This window comes from Schistocerca piceifrons, chromosome 3, assembly GCF_021461385.2.
Source record: "Schistocerca piceifrons isolate TAMUIC-IGC-003096 chromosome 3, iqSchPice1.1, whole genome shotgun sequence".
Classification (NCBI taxonomy): domain Eukaryota; kingdom Metazoa; phylum Arthropoda; class Insecta; order Orthoptera; family Acrididae; genus Schistocerca; species Schistocerca piceifrons.
In genome coordinates, this window is record NC_060140.1 from 578,999,262 (window position 1) to 579,015,708 (window position 16,447).

Here is a 16,447-nt window from a genome sequence, read left to right on the forward strand (position 1 = left end):
TTAATGTGTTGCTGGGTGACTGGCTCACCCAGGTTTAGGTAAGAGGTCCGCCAGTCACGATTACTTACTTGTTTCACTTCGATTTCTGTTCTCTTTTCCTTGTGTTTCCTTTCCTTTTTTAGTGCGTTTCTTCTCCTCTTGTTTTGCCTCTGTGTGTGAGGATTTGTAACTGCGTCAGGTCTGTGTCTTTTAGCCGTTCTCCTTGTTCGCTGTCCGTCTTCGTCCCTTCACTGCATGTGTTCCTGTTTCTATGCGTTTGGGCGCTGATGACCACGCTGTTTAGCGCCCGAAAGCCTCAAACCACACACACACACACACACTTTTTACCAACGAGTAAATATTGACTGCCGTAACGCAACAATCTTTGAGACTGTGTGCAAAAAACTGTGTGTAGAAACAGTTCTTTCATAGTGTATTCCCTCTACATCTACATCTACATCCATACTCCGCAAGCCAGATGAAGGTGTGTGGCGGAGGGTAGCTTGAGTACCTCTGTCGGTTCTCCCTTCTATTCCAGTCTCTTATTGTTCGTGGAAAGAAAGATTGTCGGTATTTCTTTGTGTGGGCTCCAATCTCTCTGATTTTATCCTCATGGTCTCTTCGCGAAATGTACGTAGGAGGGAGCAATATACTGCTTGACTCCTCGGTGAAGGTATGTTCTCGAAACTTCAACATAAGCCCGTACCGAGCTACTGAGCGTCTCTCCTGCAAAGTCTTCCACTGGAGTTTATCTATCATCTCCGTAACGCTTGCGCCATTACTAAATGATTCTGTAACGAAGCGCGCTGCTCTCCGTTGGATCTTCTCTATATCTTCTATCAACCCTATCTGGCACGGATACCACACTGCTGAGCTGTATTCAAGAAGTGGGCGAGCAAGTGTACTGTAACCTACTTCCTTTGTTTTCAGACTGCATTTCCTTAGGATTCTTCCAATGAATCTGTCAGGCATCTGCTTTACTGGCGATTAATTTTATATGGTCATTCCATTTTAAATCACTCCTAATGCGTACTCCCAGATAATTTATGGAATTAACTGCTTCCAGTTGCTGACCTGCTGTATTGTAGCTAAATAATATGAGATCTTTCTTTCTATGTATTCGCAGCACATTACACTTGTCTGCATTGAGATTCAATTGCCATTCCCTGCACCATGCGTCAATTCGCTGCAGATCCTCCTGCATTTCAGTACAATTTTCCATTTTTACAACCTCTCGATATACCACAGCATCATCCGTAAAAAGCCTCAGTGAACTTCCGATGTTTTCCACAAGGTCATTTATGTATACTGTGAATAGCAACGGTCCTACAACACTCCCCTGCGGCACACCTGAAATCACTCTTACTTCGGAAGACTTCTCTCCATTGAGAATGACATGCTGCGTTCTGTTATCCAGGAACTCTTCAGTCCAATCACACAATCGATCGTATCGGCCTGTCGTAAGCGATACTGTCACAACATACGGATTACCAAAAGAAGTCTTTCCTCTTCTGCTCTTCATCATTTAGGCAAAATGCCTGTTGAATTATTTCTTACGATTTTTTTTTTTTTTTTTTTTTTTTTTTTTTTTTTTTTTTTTTTTTTTTTGCTACTCTGGTATAATCAGTTTCAGTATTAAAGTTAAATTTTCAGAATTAGTCTGTGATTTAGCTCACAAATCTATACAGAAGATCCATGTGAGGTAGCAGCTCCTGTGAACACAGATTAGAGGGACTCCTCAGTCTGCTATACCGGCCTGAGTATTGAAGCTCTCGTAGCGGAGGCGTGAACTAGTGTTGACCCTGTAGCAGGCTCGTTCGCAGCGTCCGATATTCCTATTAAGCCCGTGCCATCGTAACTGAAACCTTGATGACTGATTCGTAAAAAAGTACCCGATGTGATTTGAGTCTCACCAGCAGCCTTTTATCGGACTCCGTCCTCTTGACAATTCATTTCCACTCAATTAAAATGTAATGGTAAAAGACTATTAATCGCTCGTTATCAACTCTCTTCACAACTTAGCCGCATTGACAAAAGAGAAAACCCACAACTCTGTTCGACACATGGATATGTCATAATAATTAATACCAAAGAATAACCAGCACGCAGATCGCATTTATACACACATCAATAAAAGTTTTGCATCACTCCAGTTCCCAGAACTCTTGAAGATAGACGTTTACTGTGGATATTGTATCAGAGACACAGTTCCTTTGACTGTTCAGGAATGTCACTAAACCCACCCAAAGATGTAAACAACCATGCATGAGCAGCGCTTATTATACGGAGGAGGTGCGACAGACGATCAGTTCCAGTCGTTCCACCAGGAGGAGGTACATGGCTCGTGTTGTCTGTGGTTCAATCGGTTCGATAGCGTCCGCATTGTTACTTTGTGCCAGGAAGGGTTCTCAACAAGGGAAGCGTCAACGCGTCTCGGAGTGAACCAAAGCGATGTTGTTCGGACATGGAGGAGATACAGAGAGACGGGAACTGTCGATGACAGGCCTCGCTCAGGCCGCCCAAGGGCTACTACTGCAGTGGATGACCACTACCTACGGATTACGGCTCGGAGGAACCCTTACAGCAACGCCACCATGTTGAATAATGCTTTTCGTGGAGCAACAGGATGTCGTGTTACGACTCAAACTGTGCGCAGTATGCTGCATGATGCGCAACTTCACTCCCGACGTCCATGGCGAGGTCCATCTTTGCAATCGCGACACCATGCAGCGCGGTACAGATAGACACAACAACATGCCCAACGGACCGCTCAGGACTGACATCAAGTTCTCTTCACCGATGAGTGTCGCATATGCCTTCAACCAGACAACCGTCGGAGACGTGTTTGGAGGCAACCTGGTCAGACTGAATGCCTTAGACACACTGTCCAGCGAGTGCAGCAAGGTGGAGGTTCCCTGCTGTTTTGGGGTGGTATTATGTGGGGCCGACGTACGCCGCTGGTGGTCATGGAAGGCGCCGTAACGGCTGTACGATACCTGAATGCCATCCTCCGACCAATAGTGCAACCATATCGGCAGCATATTGGCGAGGCATTCTTCATGGACGGCAATTCGCGCCCCCATCGTGCACGTCTTATGAATGACTTCATTCAGGATAACGACATCGCTCGACTGGAGTGGCCAGTATGTTCTCCAGACATAAACCTTATAGGACATGCCTGAGATATATTGAAAAGGGCTGTTTACGGTCGACATGACATATCAGTCACTCTGAGGGATCTACGCCGAATCGCCGTTGAGGAGTGGGACAATCTGAACCAACAGTGCCTTGACGAACTTGTGGGTAGTATGCCATGACGAATACAGTCACGTATCAATGCAAGAGGACGTGCTACTGGGTATTAGAGGTACCGGTGTGTACAGAAATCTGGACCACCACCTCTGAAGGTCTCGCTGTACGGTGGTACAACATGCAATGTGTGGTTTTCATGAGCAATAGAAAGGGCGGAAATGATGTTTATGTTGACTCTATTCCAATTTTCTACACAAATTCCGGATCTCTCGGAACCGAGGTGGTGCAAAACTTTTTTTGATATGTGTAGTTACGTTATGATACTCATATAATAGTTGGTCAAACAGTGGCGTACTGCCAATATACAGGGTGAGGCATAATACTGAGCGACTTTAAAAAGCGCGCGAATCAAGCTGTGTCAGAGAGAGGTCGAGGGGATAGCGTCAGTTACGTTTGGCGCGAAATAGCATTTAGTGATAATGGAGCGCTGGACCTCTCACCATCATGCGTAAGCTGTCAAAGCATTTTATCAAAACGGTAGTTCGTACCAGCTCGCACGTCGTGCATTCCGCAATCAATTCAGTATTAATCGCAATCGGTTGGTGCCATCTGCCTGTGCGATTAAAAAGTGGGTTGAGAACTGTGAGGAGACGGCGTCAACGACAAAGAAGAAATCTGGGAGACCAAAAACTGTGCGCACACCTGAAAACATGTAATGTGTTAAGATTTGCCACTGCAAGAAGCCTTCGTCGCTCAGCTCGCCGACACTGCTCTACATTTGGGATTTCAAATAGAACAGAAGAAGAATTTTACACCAAGATTTGCACTTTCACCCGTACAAAATCCAAATGGTTAAGGCCCTTAGGGACCCGATGCCGGTTCTGCGTAGAATTTTTGGACGACGACATGGTATACCGTTTGTGGATGAGTTCAAAAATGGTTCAAATGGCTCTGAGCACTATGGGACTCAACTGCTGAGGTCATTAGTCCCCTAGAACTTAGAACTAGTTAAACCTAACTAACCTAAGGACATCACACACATCCATGCCCGAGGCAGGATTCGAACCTGCGACCGTAGCGGTCTCGCGGTTCCAGACTGCAGCGCCAGAACCGCGCGGCCACTTCGGCCGGCTTTGTGGATGAGTGATGAAGCTCACTTCCATCTCTCCGGTAATGTGAACAAGCAGAAATCTCGATTTTAGAGTGACGTAATTCCTAAAGAAATACATCAGCCACCACTGCAATCCGCAAATGTCAGTGTGTGGTGCGCCATGTCTTCATTAGGGATCATAGGGCCTACTTTTCATGAAGATGGCCGTGGCAATGCTGTAACAGTGACTTCGCAGAGATACGCAAATATGTTGGAAAACTTTTTTTACTCCACAACTTGCACACTACGAAGTGAACGATGAGAGTTTTTCCAGCAGGACGGAGCAACTTCCCACATTGCTCGAGTAAGCATGAATATTGTCAATCTTTTGTTTCCAAATCATATATCTCCCGAAATGGGGATATTGCATGGTCCTCTCGTTCACTGAACCTCACAATGGGTGACCTTTTTTTGTGGGGTTATCTGAAAAGCAAAGTTTATCAAGATAACCCTCCTCGAACAATTGAAGCCGTGGAAGAGAGGATCCGACAGAAAGATATTCAGATTACACCATCAGTACTGCGCAGTGTGATGATTCACTTCAAGGTCCGGCTGGGGGAATGTGTGCGTCCAAGCGGACGCCATCTTATCGGAGTTATTTTCAAAAATTAACCGATGTTTTACTATTACAAAAACTGCTTTTTCACATGTATTTTAAGATAACGAAATAAATAAATTTAACGAACTATTTTTACTTAACAGCCTTTTAAAAATCGCTCTTTATTATCAGAATGAGATTTTCACTCAGCAGCGGAGTGTACGCCGATATGAAACTTCTTGGCAGATTAAAACTGTGTGCCGGACCGAGACTCGAACTCGGGACCTTTGCCTTTCGCGGGTAAGCTGAGCTGAGCTACCCAAGCACGATTCACGCCTCGTCCTCACAGATTTACATGCATCGTGTTCGGGGCGATCGATTTCTTCTCTGCTCCGATTCTCTTAGTGCCTTACAATCACTGCAGAACCTATACCCGACTGAGGAGATGGTCCAGCTGATATATGACCAACTATACTTGCTCCAACGGCGGGGTAAAGAGGTATCCTTCTGCTGGGTGCCTGGTCATGTCGGCATATGGGGCAATGAACAGGCCAATCGGGCTGCCAAGGAGGCCTGCAGAGAGCAGGATGTGGTCCAGTGTCCTATCCCCTTGCAGTCGGTCATTGCTGCACTACACAGGAAGTGCATGGAGTTGTGGGAGGACGAATGGCTGGCGGTGACGGCCAATAAACTGCTGTTGGTAAAGTCAACCACTCGGCCGTGGCGTTCCTCCTGCCGGTTGCTCAGGCGGGAAGAGGTGGCCCTCACACGTCATCGGATCGGGCTCTGTCCTCTCACACATAGCTTTTTATTACGGCGGGAGGATCCTCCGTTTTGTGATGCTTGTGGTGTGCACATCTCTGTCCGGCACATTTTAACAGACTGCATTTTATACCGTGATACACGGCCAGAAGCACAAGTTGATGGGGATCTGCCTTCTGTTTTAGCTAATGATGAGTCGTGTGTGTCTAGGGTTTTTAAAGTTTTGTGATGTGTCTGGACTCTGGCCTCAACTTCTAGGATGGAGGTTTTAGTGTATTGCAGAGTGGCTGCTCCTCCCCTTTTTTCTTTGTGGTCAGCCAGCCACTTCCATCTGCTACATTGTTTTAGCTCCCTCTATCATTTTCTTCCTGTGTTGTCCATGTTTTACTGTTGACACCCTGCTTCATCCCACGCATCGGTGTGGATGAGCACATATTTTTCAACGATTGTTACCCGTGTTTTATGTTCCGTTTTGTATTCCTGTTCTGGGATTTTTCTTGACACCCGTCTCCCTATGTTACTGAACGGGCGCTGAAGACCTTGCTGTTGTGCGCCCAAAAACCCCTCTACTACTACTACTACTACTGTGCTGCTGCGGTTGTTTTGCAACCTGCAACTCTCCCCACAACGTCGGAGAAGGCCTGTGTTCCTGTTTCTATGCGTTTGGGCGCTGATGACCACGCTGTTTAGCGCCCGAAAACCTCAAACCACACACACACCTCTGCCAGTACCTCGTCTCCTACCTTCCAAACCTTACAGAAGCTCGCCTTCAAACCATGCATAACTAGCTCTCCTGAGAGAAAGGATATTGTGGAGACATGGCTCAGCCACAGCCTGGGGGATATTTCCAGAATGAGATTTTCACTCTGTAGTGGAGTGTGCGCTGATATGAAACTTCCTGGCAGATTAAAACTGTGTGCCCGACCGAGACTCGAACTCGGGACCTTTGCCTTTCGCGGGCAAATGTTCTACCAACTGAGCTAACACGACTCACACCCCGTCCTCACAGCTTTATTATGCCTGACCCTGTACGTTATTGTCACGATTAATGGTTTGACGCCGGCCGGAGTGGCCGAGTGGTTCTAGGCGCTTCAGTCTGGACCCGCTCGACCGCTACGGTCGCAGGTTCGAATCCTGCCTCGGGCATGGATGTGTGTGATGTCCTTAGTTAGGTTTAAGTAGTTCTAAGTTCTAAGGGACTGATGACCTCAGATGTTAAGTCCCATAGTGCTCAGAGCCATTTTTTGAATGGTTTGACACAGAAATACTGAACTGTTAGACCAGACAAGAAAAGATAATACTATATTGTTCCAGAGAAGAAGAAAAGGAAGAAAATTTTACAAGTAATTATAGGTGCCCTCTGATTAGGTTACTATCCTTTAGCAAAGTAAGTCTTGTGGGTATGTGATAGAGCTGCCACTTTGAGGCCTCAAGATCTGTCTAGTTTTATTTGAGACTTTCTTCTTCTAGAAGAGTTGCTTTCTTGACAGTCTCCGACTCTCATCTGTCCCGGATTTAATCCCCTTCATCAACTAAGTAGGATTGCCTCTTCCGCCGTCACAGCTACTGAGGTCTTCGTTGTAACCCTCACAAGGGGCCATTACTAAGTACTGTCACCCGGAGTCAGGTGAATCAAGGTTTTTTAACGAGATGTTACCGCTCCCCCTCCTGCTTTCTCAATCACTTGGGACCGGCTATGGGGGAGTTTCAGAAGAAGTCTAAGAAGAGGTCTAAATGAAACAAATTGGCCAGGCGCTAGTGGGACTCGCGTTGTGAGGGTAAACTTCATTAGCAATATGTACAGACAATTCATCGATCCAGGGAATCGAGAGTTTCGACGATTTTTACCTGCTATCGACATTGAGACTGGCAAAATATCGATCCAAGAAATTCCAAGGCTGTCGAGAATGTTGCAATTTTAAGTTGGAAGTCTGATAAGAAACGAAAAAAGAAATATTTTTGTGTGATATAATTACAGATCAACAATTTACGGATTTTTCCTTTACTTGTACTGTGGAATCTCGCTTCTTGGCAAATTGCATGATTCTAGGGAACGGGAAGTACCCTACAGGTTTTGATGAGTGAGTTTACATAAATGGCCACATCTTTTGACTGCATTGGTTTAGAATCTTAACATTTCTGCAGCATGAATGTACTATAGATCTTAGTATGTGACATAAATTTCAACTTGATATGCCTATCCTTTCTTGAGAAAAAATGACATGTTAACACGTGAAGAGACAGACAGTCGGTCGGATAACGTATGATAAAAATATTTCTTTGGTATTATATATTTAAAAATTAACAATTCTAGTATTTTTCCCCTTATTGCTACTGTCAAAGCTTGCTGTTCGCCAATTTTCATGATACTAGGTAAACGGGAAGCATCCTATACGGTTTGATGAGACAGTTTGCGAATATCAAAATATGTAACATAAATGGCCGTATCTTTTGACTGCATGGACTAAGAAGCTTACATTTATTACACTGCCAAGAGATTATAGGCCTTTGTGTGTGACATAAACCTCAACCTGATATCTCTATCCGTTCCTAGGAAAAAGGGGACATAACAGATGAACGGACAGACAATCAGATAACAAATGTAAGCACTCCGTCTTCAGGCCAAGGGTGGCCTACCGGAACCATCCGACTGCCGTGTCATCCTCGGTGGAGGATGCGTATAGGAGGGGCGTGGGGTCAGCACACCGCTCTCCCGGTCGTAAGATAGTATTCTTGACCGAAGCCCTACTATTCGGTCGAGTAGCTCCTCAATTGGCATCACGAGGCTGAGTGCACCCCGAAAAATGGCAACAGCGCATGGCGCCCTGGATGGTCACCCATCCAAGTGCCGGCCACGCCCGACAGCGCTTAACTTGGGTGATCTCACGGGAACTGGTGTATCCACTGCGGCAAGGCCGTTGCCATCAGATAACAAATGACAAAACAATTTTTTCCATGCGAGATAATTACAGAGAGATAGTTACAGACAGTCAGACGACAAATGACAAAAAAAAATTTTCGTGTGAGATAATTACAGATTAACAGTTTTCGGATTTTTTTTTCCTTTGCTTGTTCCCTATGTTCTTGATTCTTGCCAAATTTCATGGTTCTAGGTCAACAGGGTTTTGATGAGTGAGTTTGAGTAGCAAAGTATGTGACATAAATTACCGTATCTTTCGATTGCATTGACTTAGGAACTTACATTTATTACAGTACCAAGATACCTTAGACCTTTGTATGTGACATGAGTGTCAACTTGATATGTCTACCCGTTCCCGAGATAAGGTGTCTTGACAGTTAGACTGACGGACAACAAAGTGATCCTATAAGTATAAGAGTTCCGCTTTTACAGATCGAGGTACGGAACTCTAAAAATTGACGGCCTTATCCATTATTCAAACTCCTGTAACTACAGGTGTGTGTTTTCTGTTCTGTGTATCCACGACACATTAAAACTATTATACTGTAGGTTGTTTAGCCAACAAGGCCGAAGAACATCATAGGATGAAGATTCCCGACAGTTAGTGTGACGTGCACGTACCGCTCCGCAACATAATGCCTGTGTTCGACTTTGAGTTCCGTGGTACTTCACTGTTTTAGCTTTTGACTAAAGGCGACTACACGAGTGGCTTTGTTATCCTTAATTCAATAGAACATCGAGTTGTGTTGTAATTTAAAATAATTCCTTGCTCTGCTTGTGTATATGTAGCGTTTAAATTTTATTTGTCGTATGCCGTGTACAGAGGTAATCAACCTCCTACATTCAAATATATATTTAAAAAAACATTTATATACTATGAATTATACATCACTGGCAAAAAAAGACATGAATAATAAATAATACACTGAAGCCCCAAAGAGACTGGTATAGGCACGTGTTTCAGACACAGAGAGATGTAAACAGGCAGAATACGGCTGGGATCGGCAACGCCTTTACAAGACAACAAATGTCTGGCGCAGTTGTTACATCGGTTACTGCTGCTACAATGGCAGTTCATCAAGATTTAAGGGAGTTTGAACGTGGTGTTATAGTCGGCGCTCGAGCGATGGGACATAACACCTCCGAGGTAGCGATGAAGTGGGGATTTTCCCATACGTCCATTTCACGATTGTACCGTGAATATCAGGAATCCGGTAAAACATCAAATCTCCGACATCGCTGTGGCCAGAAGAATATCCTGCAAGAACGGGAACGACGACGACCGAAGAGAACAGTTCAACGTCACAGAAGTGCAACCCTTCCGCAAATTGCTGCAGATTTCAATGCTGGGTCATCAGAAAGCGTCAGCGTGCCAACCATTCAACGAAACATAATCGAAATGGGCTGTCGGAGCCCACTCGTGTACTCTTGATGACTGCACGACACAAAGCTTTACGCCTAGCGTGGGCCCGTCAAAACCGACATTGGACTGTTGATGACTGGAAACACATTGCCTGGTCAGACAAGTCTCGCTTCAAATTGTTTTGAGCGGATACTGCTATGGAACAGTCTCATGAATCCATGGGCGTTGCATGTCAGCACGGGACTGTTCAGGCTGGAGGAGGCTCTGAAATGGTGTGGGGCGTGTGAAGTTGGAGCGATATGGGACCAATGAAACGTCTAGATACGACTCTGACAGGTGACACGTGCGTGAGAATCCTGTCTGATCACCTGCATCCATTCATGTCCATTGTGCATTCCGAAGTCCAGAACTGCTACAGAGAGGCAATAATAATTTAATAAGCGACAAACTTTCTCCCTTTATCATTTTGTGGGGCTGTCAGCGAGAAAATGTTTCATAAAGATTTGAAATTACGTGTAACGTTTGTCGGAAGTCGCTAAGTGGTTGCATTGTCAAATACTTTTTGATACCGTTCCTCACAGGTGACTGTTAATCTAATTGCGTGCATATAGAGTCTCGTCTCAGTTGTGTGAATGGATTCGTGATTTCCTCTCAGAGAGGTCACCGTTCGTAGTGATAGACGGTAAATCATCGAGTAGAACGGAAGTGATAGCTGGCGTTCCGCAAGATAGTGTCATAGGCCCTCTGCTGTTCCTGATTTACGTAAATGATCTAGGCGATAATCTGAGCAGCCCCCTTAGTTTTTGCAGATGACACTAATTTTCCGTCTAGTAAAATCATCAGACGATCAATTCCAAGTACAAAATGATCTAGAGAGAATTTCTGTATGGTGCGAAAAGTGGCAATTGGCACTAAACAAAGAAAAGTGCGAGGTCATCCACATGGGTACTAAAAGAAATCCGATAAATTTTGGGTATACTATGAATCGCAAAAATCTAAGGTCTGTCAATTCGAATAAATACCTAGGAATTAAAAGTACGAGCAACTTAAATTGGAAAGGCCACATAGATAATATTGTGGGGAAAGTGAAACAAAGACTACGCTTTGTTGGCAGAAAGCTTAGAAGATGCGACAAACCCACTAAAGAGACAGCCTACATTACACTTGTCCGTCCTCTGCTGGGATATTGCTGCTCGGTATGGGATCCTTAGCAGGTAGGATTGACGGAGGACATCGAAAAAGTGCAAAGAAGGGCAGCTCGTTTCGTGTTATCGCGCAATATGATATGATACGCGAGTTGGGGTGACAGTCGCTGGAAACGCGGTTTTCTTTGCGGCGAGATCTATTTACGAAATTTCAATCGCCAACTTTCTCTTCCGAATGCGAAAATATTTTGTTGACAACCACCTATGTAGGGACAAATGATCATCATAATAAAATAAGAGAAATCAGAGCTCGAACGGAAAGATTTAGGTGTTCCTTTTTCCCACGCGCCATTCGAGAATGGAATGCTACAGAAGTAGAATGAAAATGGTTCGATGAACCCTCAGTCAGGCACTTAAGTGTGCATTGCAGAGTAACCATGTAGATGTAAATGTGGATGTACGGGGTGAACATAATCTTGGTAATTTGCGCGCCATCATTTACACTGCCTTAAGATCTGTCAATAACTGTATTATATATTAGAAACCAAATTTTTGTTGCCCTGGACGCTTTAAGAAAGGTAACCTGGAACTCAGACTGTGCCCCGCATCAGCCGTTTACTGATACACTGGTGAGCCAAAACTTTATGACATCCTAGTTAAAAGCGTTTTGGTCCACTTCTGGAACGCAGTTCAGCAATGATTCTGCGTGCCGTGGATTCGACAAGTACTTGACAGGTTTCCAGAGGTGTGTGGCAGCAGATGCCAACGCACAGGTCACACACCTTCCGTAATTTACGGGCGGTTTCTTTGTGGGCGCGAAGCTGGCGCCCGATAGCGTCGCAGTTGGGTTTCATCGGATTCAGATAAGCCGAATTTTATGGCCAAAACATCAGCATGAGTGCACTATCATGCTCCTCAAACCGTTGCAGGACGATTTTGGCCTTGTGATACGGACAGTTTGCTTTCCAGAGAAGATATGTGCACACGCCGGCAACTGAATCCGACGTGGAAATGTCAGTCTTTTTCCCTACTCCGCTCTTAGTGTACTCGGTATAAGATTTGGTAGCGATAAAGGGTTACGACTGACTGAGTCACATAATTTGATATTTCACACAGCTGAGTAAACACCTGCACCTGCAGGGCATCACAGAGAAAAATTATCACGTCGCTTCCACACAGCTGCGAAGCAAGATTAGACTAACAGTACAGCATGCGCAGAAGCATTTAGGTGTTAATAACCCTGGCTTCGGTGTGGGGAGGCAGAGGGGTGAAGTGGACTGCGGTAGTCGTCGTGGGGTTGTGGACCACTGCGGCTGCGGCGGGGACGGAGCCTCTCAGTCGTTTCTAAGCCCCCGGTTAACATACAATACAATACAATACAATAGGTGTTAATTTTTCTGTAACTGACTGGAGCCGAAAGAAGCGCTAATAAGTGATACTATGAGAAGCACCCCCTACTGTGTACTTACCGTGGTTTGCAGAGGATGTAGATGTACATGTTTGTCAAACTCTCTGAGTGACTTCAAATCTTCTCTGACGAACTTTACAAGACCTAAAGAAATGAAAGCCAAAGCTGCGAATCTGAATTAGTAGCTAGAGCATTGTATTCCAACCAGCGGCCAGCGGGCGGCGTTCGGCCCATAGCAATTATCAATGCAGCCCAAGAAATGAGCGTGTATTACACAAACCTCCTCGTTCTTATTAACCAACCAATCAGTAAGAAGCACAGGTCTGTTATCTTACGGCTCTTCAGTTGCAACTGCGAAATCAGAGACTTAGAGACGCATAATGTAACCAATTTCTGTAAATACAAGGAAATTCTATGGTACTTCTGTAGAACTCAGGTTGTTGTTGTTATTGTCTTCAGTCCTGAGACTGGTTTGATGCAGCTTTCCATGCTACTCCATCCTGTACAAGCTGCTTCATCTCCCAGTACGTACTGCAGCCTACATCCTTCTGAATCTGCTTAGTGTATTCATCTCTTGGTCTCCCTATACGATTTTTACCCTCCACGCAGCCCTCCAATGTTAAATTTGTGATCCCTTGATGCCTCAGAACATGTCCTACCAACCGGTCCCTTCTTCTTGTCAAGTTGCGCCACAAACTCGTATTCTCCCCAATTCTATTCAATACCTCCTCATTAGTTATGTGATCTACCTATCTAATCTTCAGCATTCTTCTGTAGCACCACATTTCGAAAGTTTCTATTCTCTACTTGTCCAGACTATTTATCGTCCATGTTTCACTTCCATACATGGCTACACTCCATACAAATACTTTCAGAAACGACTTCCCGACACTTAAATCTATACTCGATGTTAACAAATTTCTCTTTTTTAGAAACGCTTTCCTTGCCATTGCCAGTCTACATTTTATATCTTCTCTACTTCGACCATCATCAGTTATTTTGCTCCCCAAATAGCAAAACTCCTTTACTACTTTAAGTGCCTCATTTCCTAATCTAATTCCCTCAGCATCACCCGATTCAATTCGACTACATTCCATTATCCTCGTTTTGGTTTTGTCAATGTTCATCTTATATCCTCCTTTCAAGACACTGTCCATTCCGTACAATTGCTCTTCCAAGTCCTTTGCTGTCTCTGACAAAATTACAATGTCATCGGTGAACCTCAAAGTTTCTATTTCTTCTCCATGGATTTTAATACCTACTCCGAATTTTTCTTTTGTTTCCTTTACTGCTTGCTCAATATACAGATTGAATAACATCGGGGAGAGGCTACAACCCTACCTCACTCCCTTCCCAACCGCTGCTTCCCTTTCATGCCCCTCGACTATTATAACTGCCATCTGGTTTCTGTACAAATTGTAAATAGCCTTTCGCTCCCTGTATTTTACCCCTGCCACCTCTAGAATTTGAAAGAGAGTATTCAAGTCAACATTGCCAAAAGCTTTCTCTAAGTCTACAAATGCTAGAAAAGTAGGTTTGCCTTTCCTTAATCTATTTTCTAAGATAAGTCATAGGGTCAGTACTGCCTCATGTGTTCCAACATTTCTACAGAATCCAAACTGATCTTCCCGGAGGTCGGCTTCTACCAGTTTTTCCATTCGTCTGTAGAGAATTCGCGTTAGTATTTTGCAGCTGTGACTTATTAAACTGATAGTTCGGTAATTTTCACATCTGTCAACACCTGCTTTCTTTGAGATTGGAATTATTATATTCTTCTTGAAGTCTGAGGGTATTTCGCCTGTCTCATACATCTTGCTCACCAGATGGTAGAGTTTTGTCAGGACTGGCTCTCCCAAGGCCGTCAGTAGTTCCAATGGAATGTTGTCTACTCCCGGGGCCTTGTTTCGACTCAGGTCTTTCAGTGCTCTGTCAAACTCTTCACGCAGTATCGTATCTCCCATTTCATCTTCATCTACATCCTCTTCCATTTCCATAATATTGTCCTCAAGTACATCGCCCTTGTATAGACCCTCTATATACTCCTTCCACCTTTCTGCTTTCTCCTCTTTGCTTAGAACTGGGTTTCCATCTGAGCTCTTGATATTCATACAAGTGGCTCTCTTTTCTCCAAAGGTCTCTTTAATTTTCCTGTAGGCAGTATCTATCTTACCCCTAGTGAGATAAGTCTCTACATCCTTACATTTGTCCTCTAGCCATCTCTGCTTAGCCGTTTTGCACTACCTGTCGATCTCATTTTTGAGACGTTTGTATTCCTTTTTGTCTGCCTCATTTATTGCATTTTTATATTTTCTCCTTTCATCAATTAAATTCAATATTTCTTCTGTTACCCAAGGATTTCTACTAGCCCTCGTCTTTTTACCTACTTGATCCTCTGTCACCTTCACTATTTCATCCCTCAAAGCTACCCATTCTTCTTCTACCGTATTTCTTTCTCCCATTCCTGTCAATTGTTCCCTTACGCTCTCCCTGAAACTCTGTACAACCTCTGGTTCTTTCAGTTTATCCAGGTCCCATCTCCTTAAATTCCCACCTTTTTGCAGTTTCTTCAGTTTTAATCTACAGTTCATAACCAATAGATTGTGGTCAGAGTCCACATCTGCCCCTGGAAATGTCTTACAATTTAAAACCTGGTTCCTAAATCTCTGTCTTACCATTATATAATCTATCTGATACCTTCTAGTACTCAGGTAAGGAACTTTTTTCATCGTAGTTCTGATCACTACAAGTCGGTAGACATTGGTAGTCTTCACGTGTATTGCAATTACTGCCAATGTTGTCCGCCCCCGGTAGCTGAGTGGTCAGCGTGACAGACTGTCAATCCTAAGGGCCCGGGTTCGATTCCCGGCTGGGTCGGAGATTTTCTCCGCTCAGGGACTGGGTGTTGTCTTGTCCTAATCATCATCATTTCATCCCCATCGACGCGCAGGTCGCCGAAATGGCGTCAACTCAAAAGACCTGCACCAGGCGAACGGTCTACCCAACGGGAGGCCCTAGCCACACGACATTTCGTTTCATATACTGCCAATGTTTGGTATGTAACAGGACCGTAAATGTGTTACAACTGGTTTAATGTGATATATCGTTTTCGTTGCTACAATAAGAGGCACATTAGAACATGATCGTCTCTATACTGGGGTTTCACGATATATTTGTACTTTCTTGTGAAATTTCTAACAAAGGAGATGATCGGTACAAATCAAAATGTGTCGTGACGGCAGGAGCTGCTTCCCTTGCCATTTGCCGCCCTGCAGTTGTCATCATGACCATTCCTTTAATAACCCACCTACAGTGGAGACAATTCTTTATAAAGTGGTCGGTACCTGTCGGAAATCTGACGCGAATTTATTAAAGAATGCTTAGACAGAGTGGAAGATGCAATTCCCCTGACAAGAAAGGAGATATTTTTCAAATTTGGTTATCTCATCAAACTTATCAGGAGAACTGATGAACTTGAGAAATCTATTGAAAAAAAAATATGAAAAGTAAAACTTGAAGTTTCAGATTTTATTCAGAAGCAATTTGATGCTACTGATACGGCCCAATTTGCATGTTTATTAGAGTTATTAACGACTAATATTGTGTTTATGAAGAAATAGCTTTATTAATACCATTAGAAAGACATGACAACACTAATAGATTTATATGAAGAGGTGGAGAAAAAGCGGTTTTGTTTGTCTCTTGCCAATATATCTGCCGTAGTTACGGATTGTGCCCCAGCTATGATAGCTAGAAAAGAAGAGCTTGTAAAATTAATAGAAGATGATGCTATTAATGGCGGAAACTTATCTTATGAAATAACATTGCATAATACACCAAAAAAAATTATGCGCAAAAGCTTTAAAAATGTATCACGTTATACAAATCGTCGTCAAGACTGTGAATTTTATGAGAGTCATGGGATCAAAAAAT

The 16,447-nt window shown here is 43.9% G+C and overlaps 1 protein-coding gene and 1 pseudogene across 1 annotated transcript in view; one reads left to right on the top strand and one right to left on the bottom strand.

Moving 5' to 3' along the window:
• Window positions 1-16,447, top strand: part of LOC124788326 (nuclear hormone receptor HR96) — a 124,497-nt gene that overhangs the window by 10,774 nt on the left and 97,276 nt on the right. The window lies entirely within an intron of this gene.
• LOC124790448 lies at window positions 8,487-8,604 on the bottom strand (annotated as a pseudogene).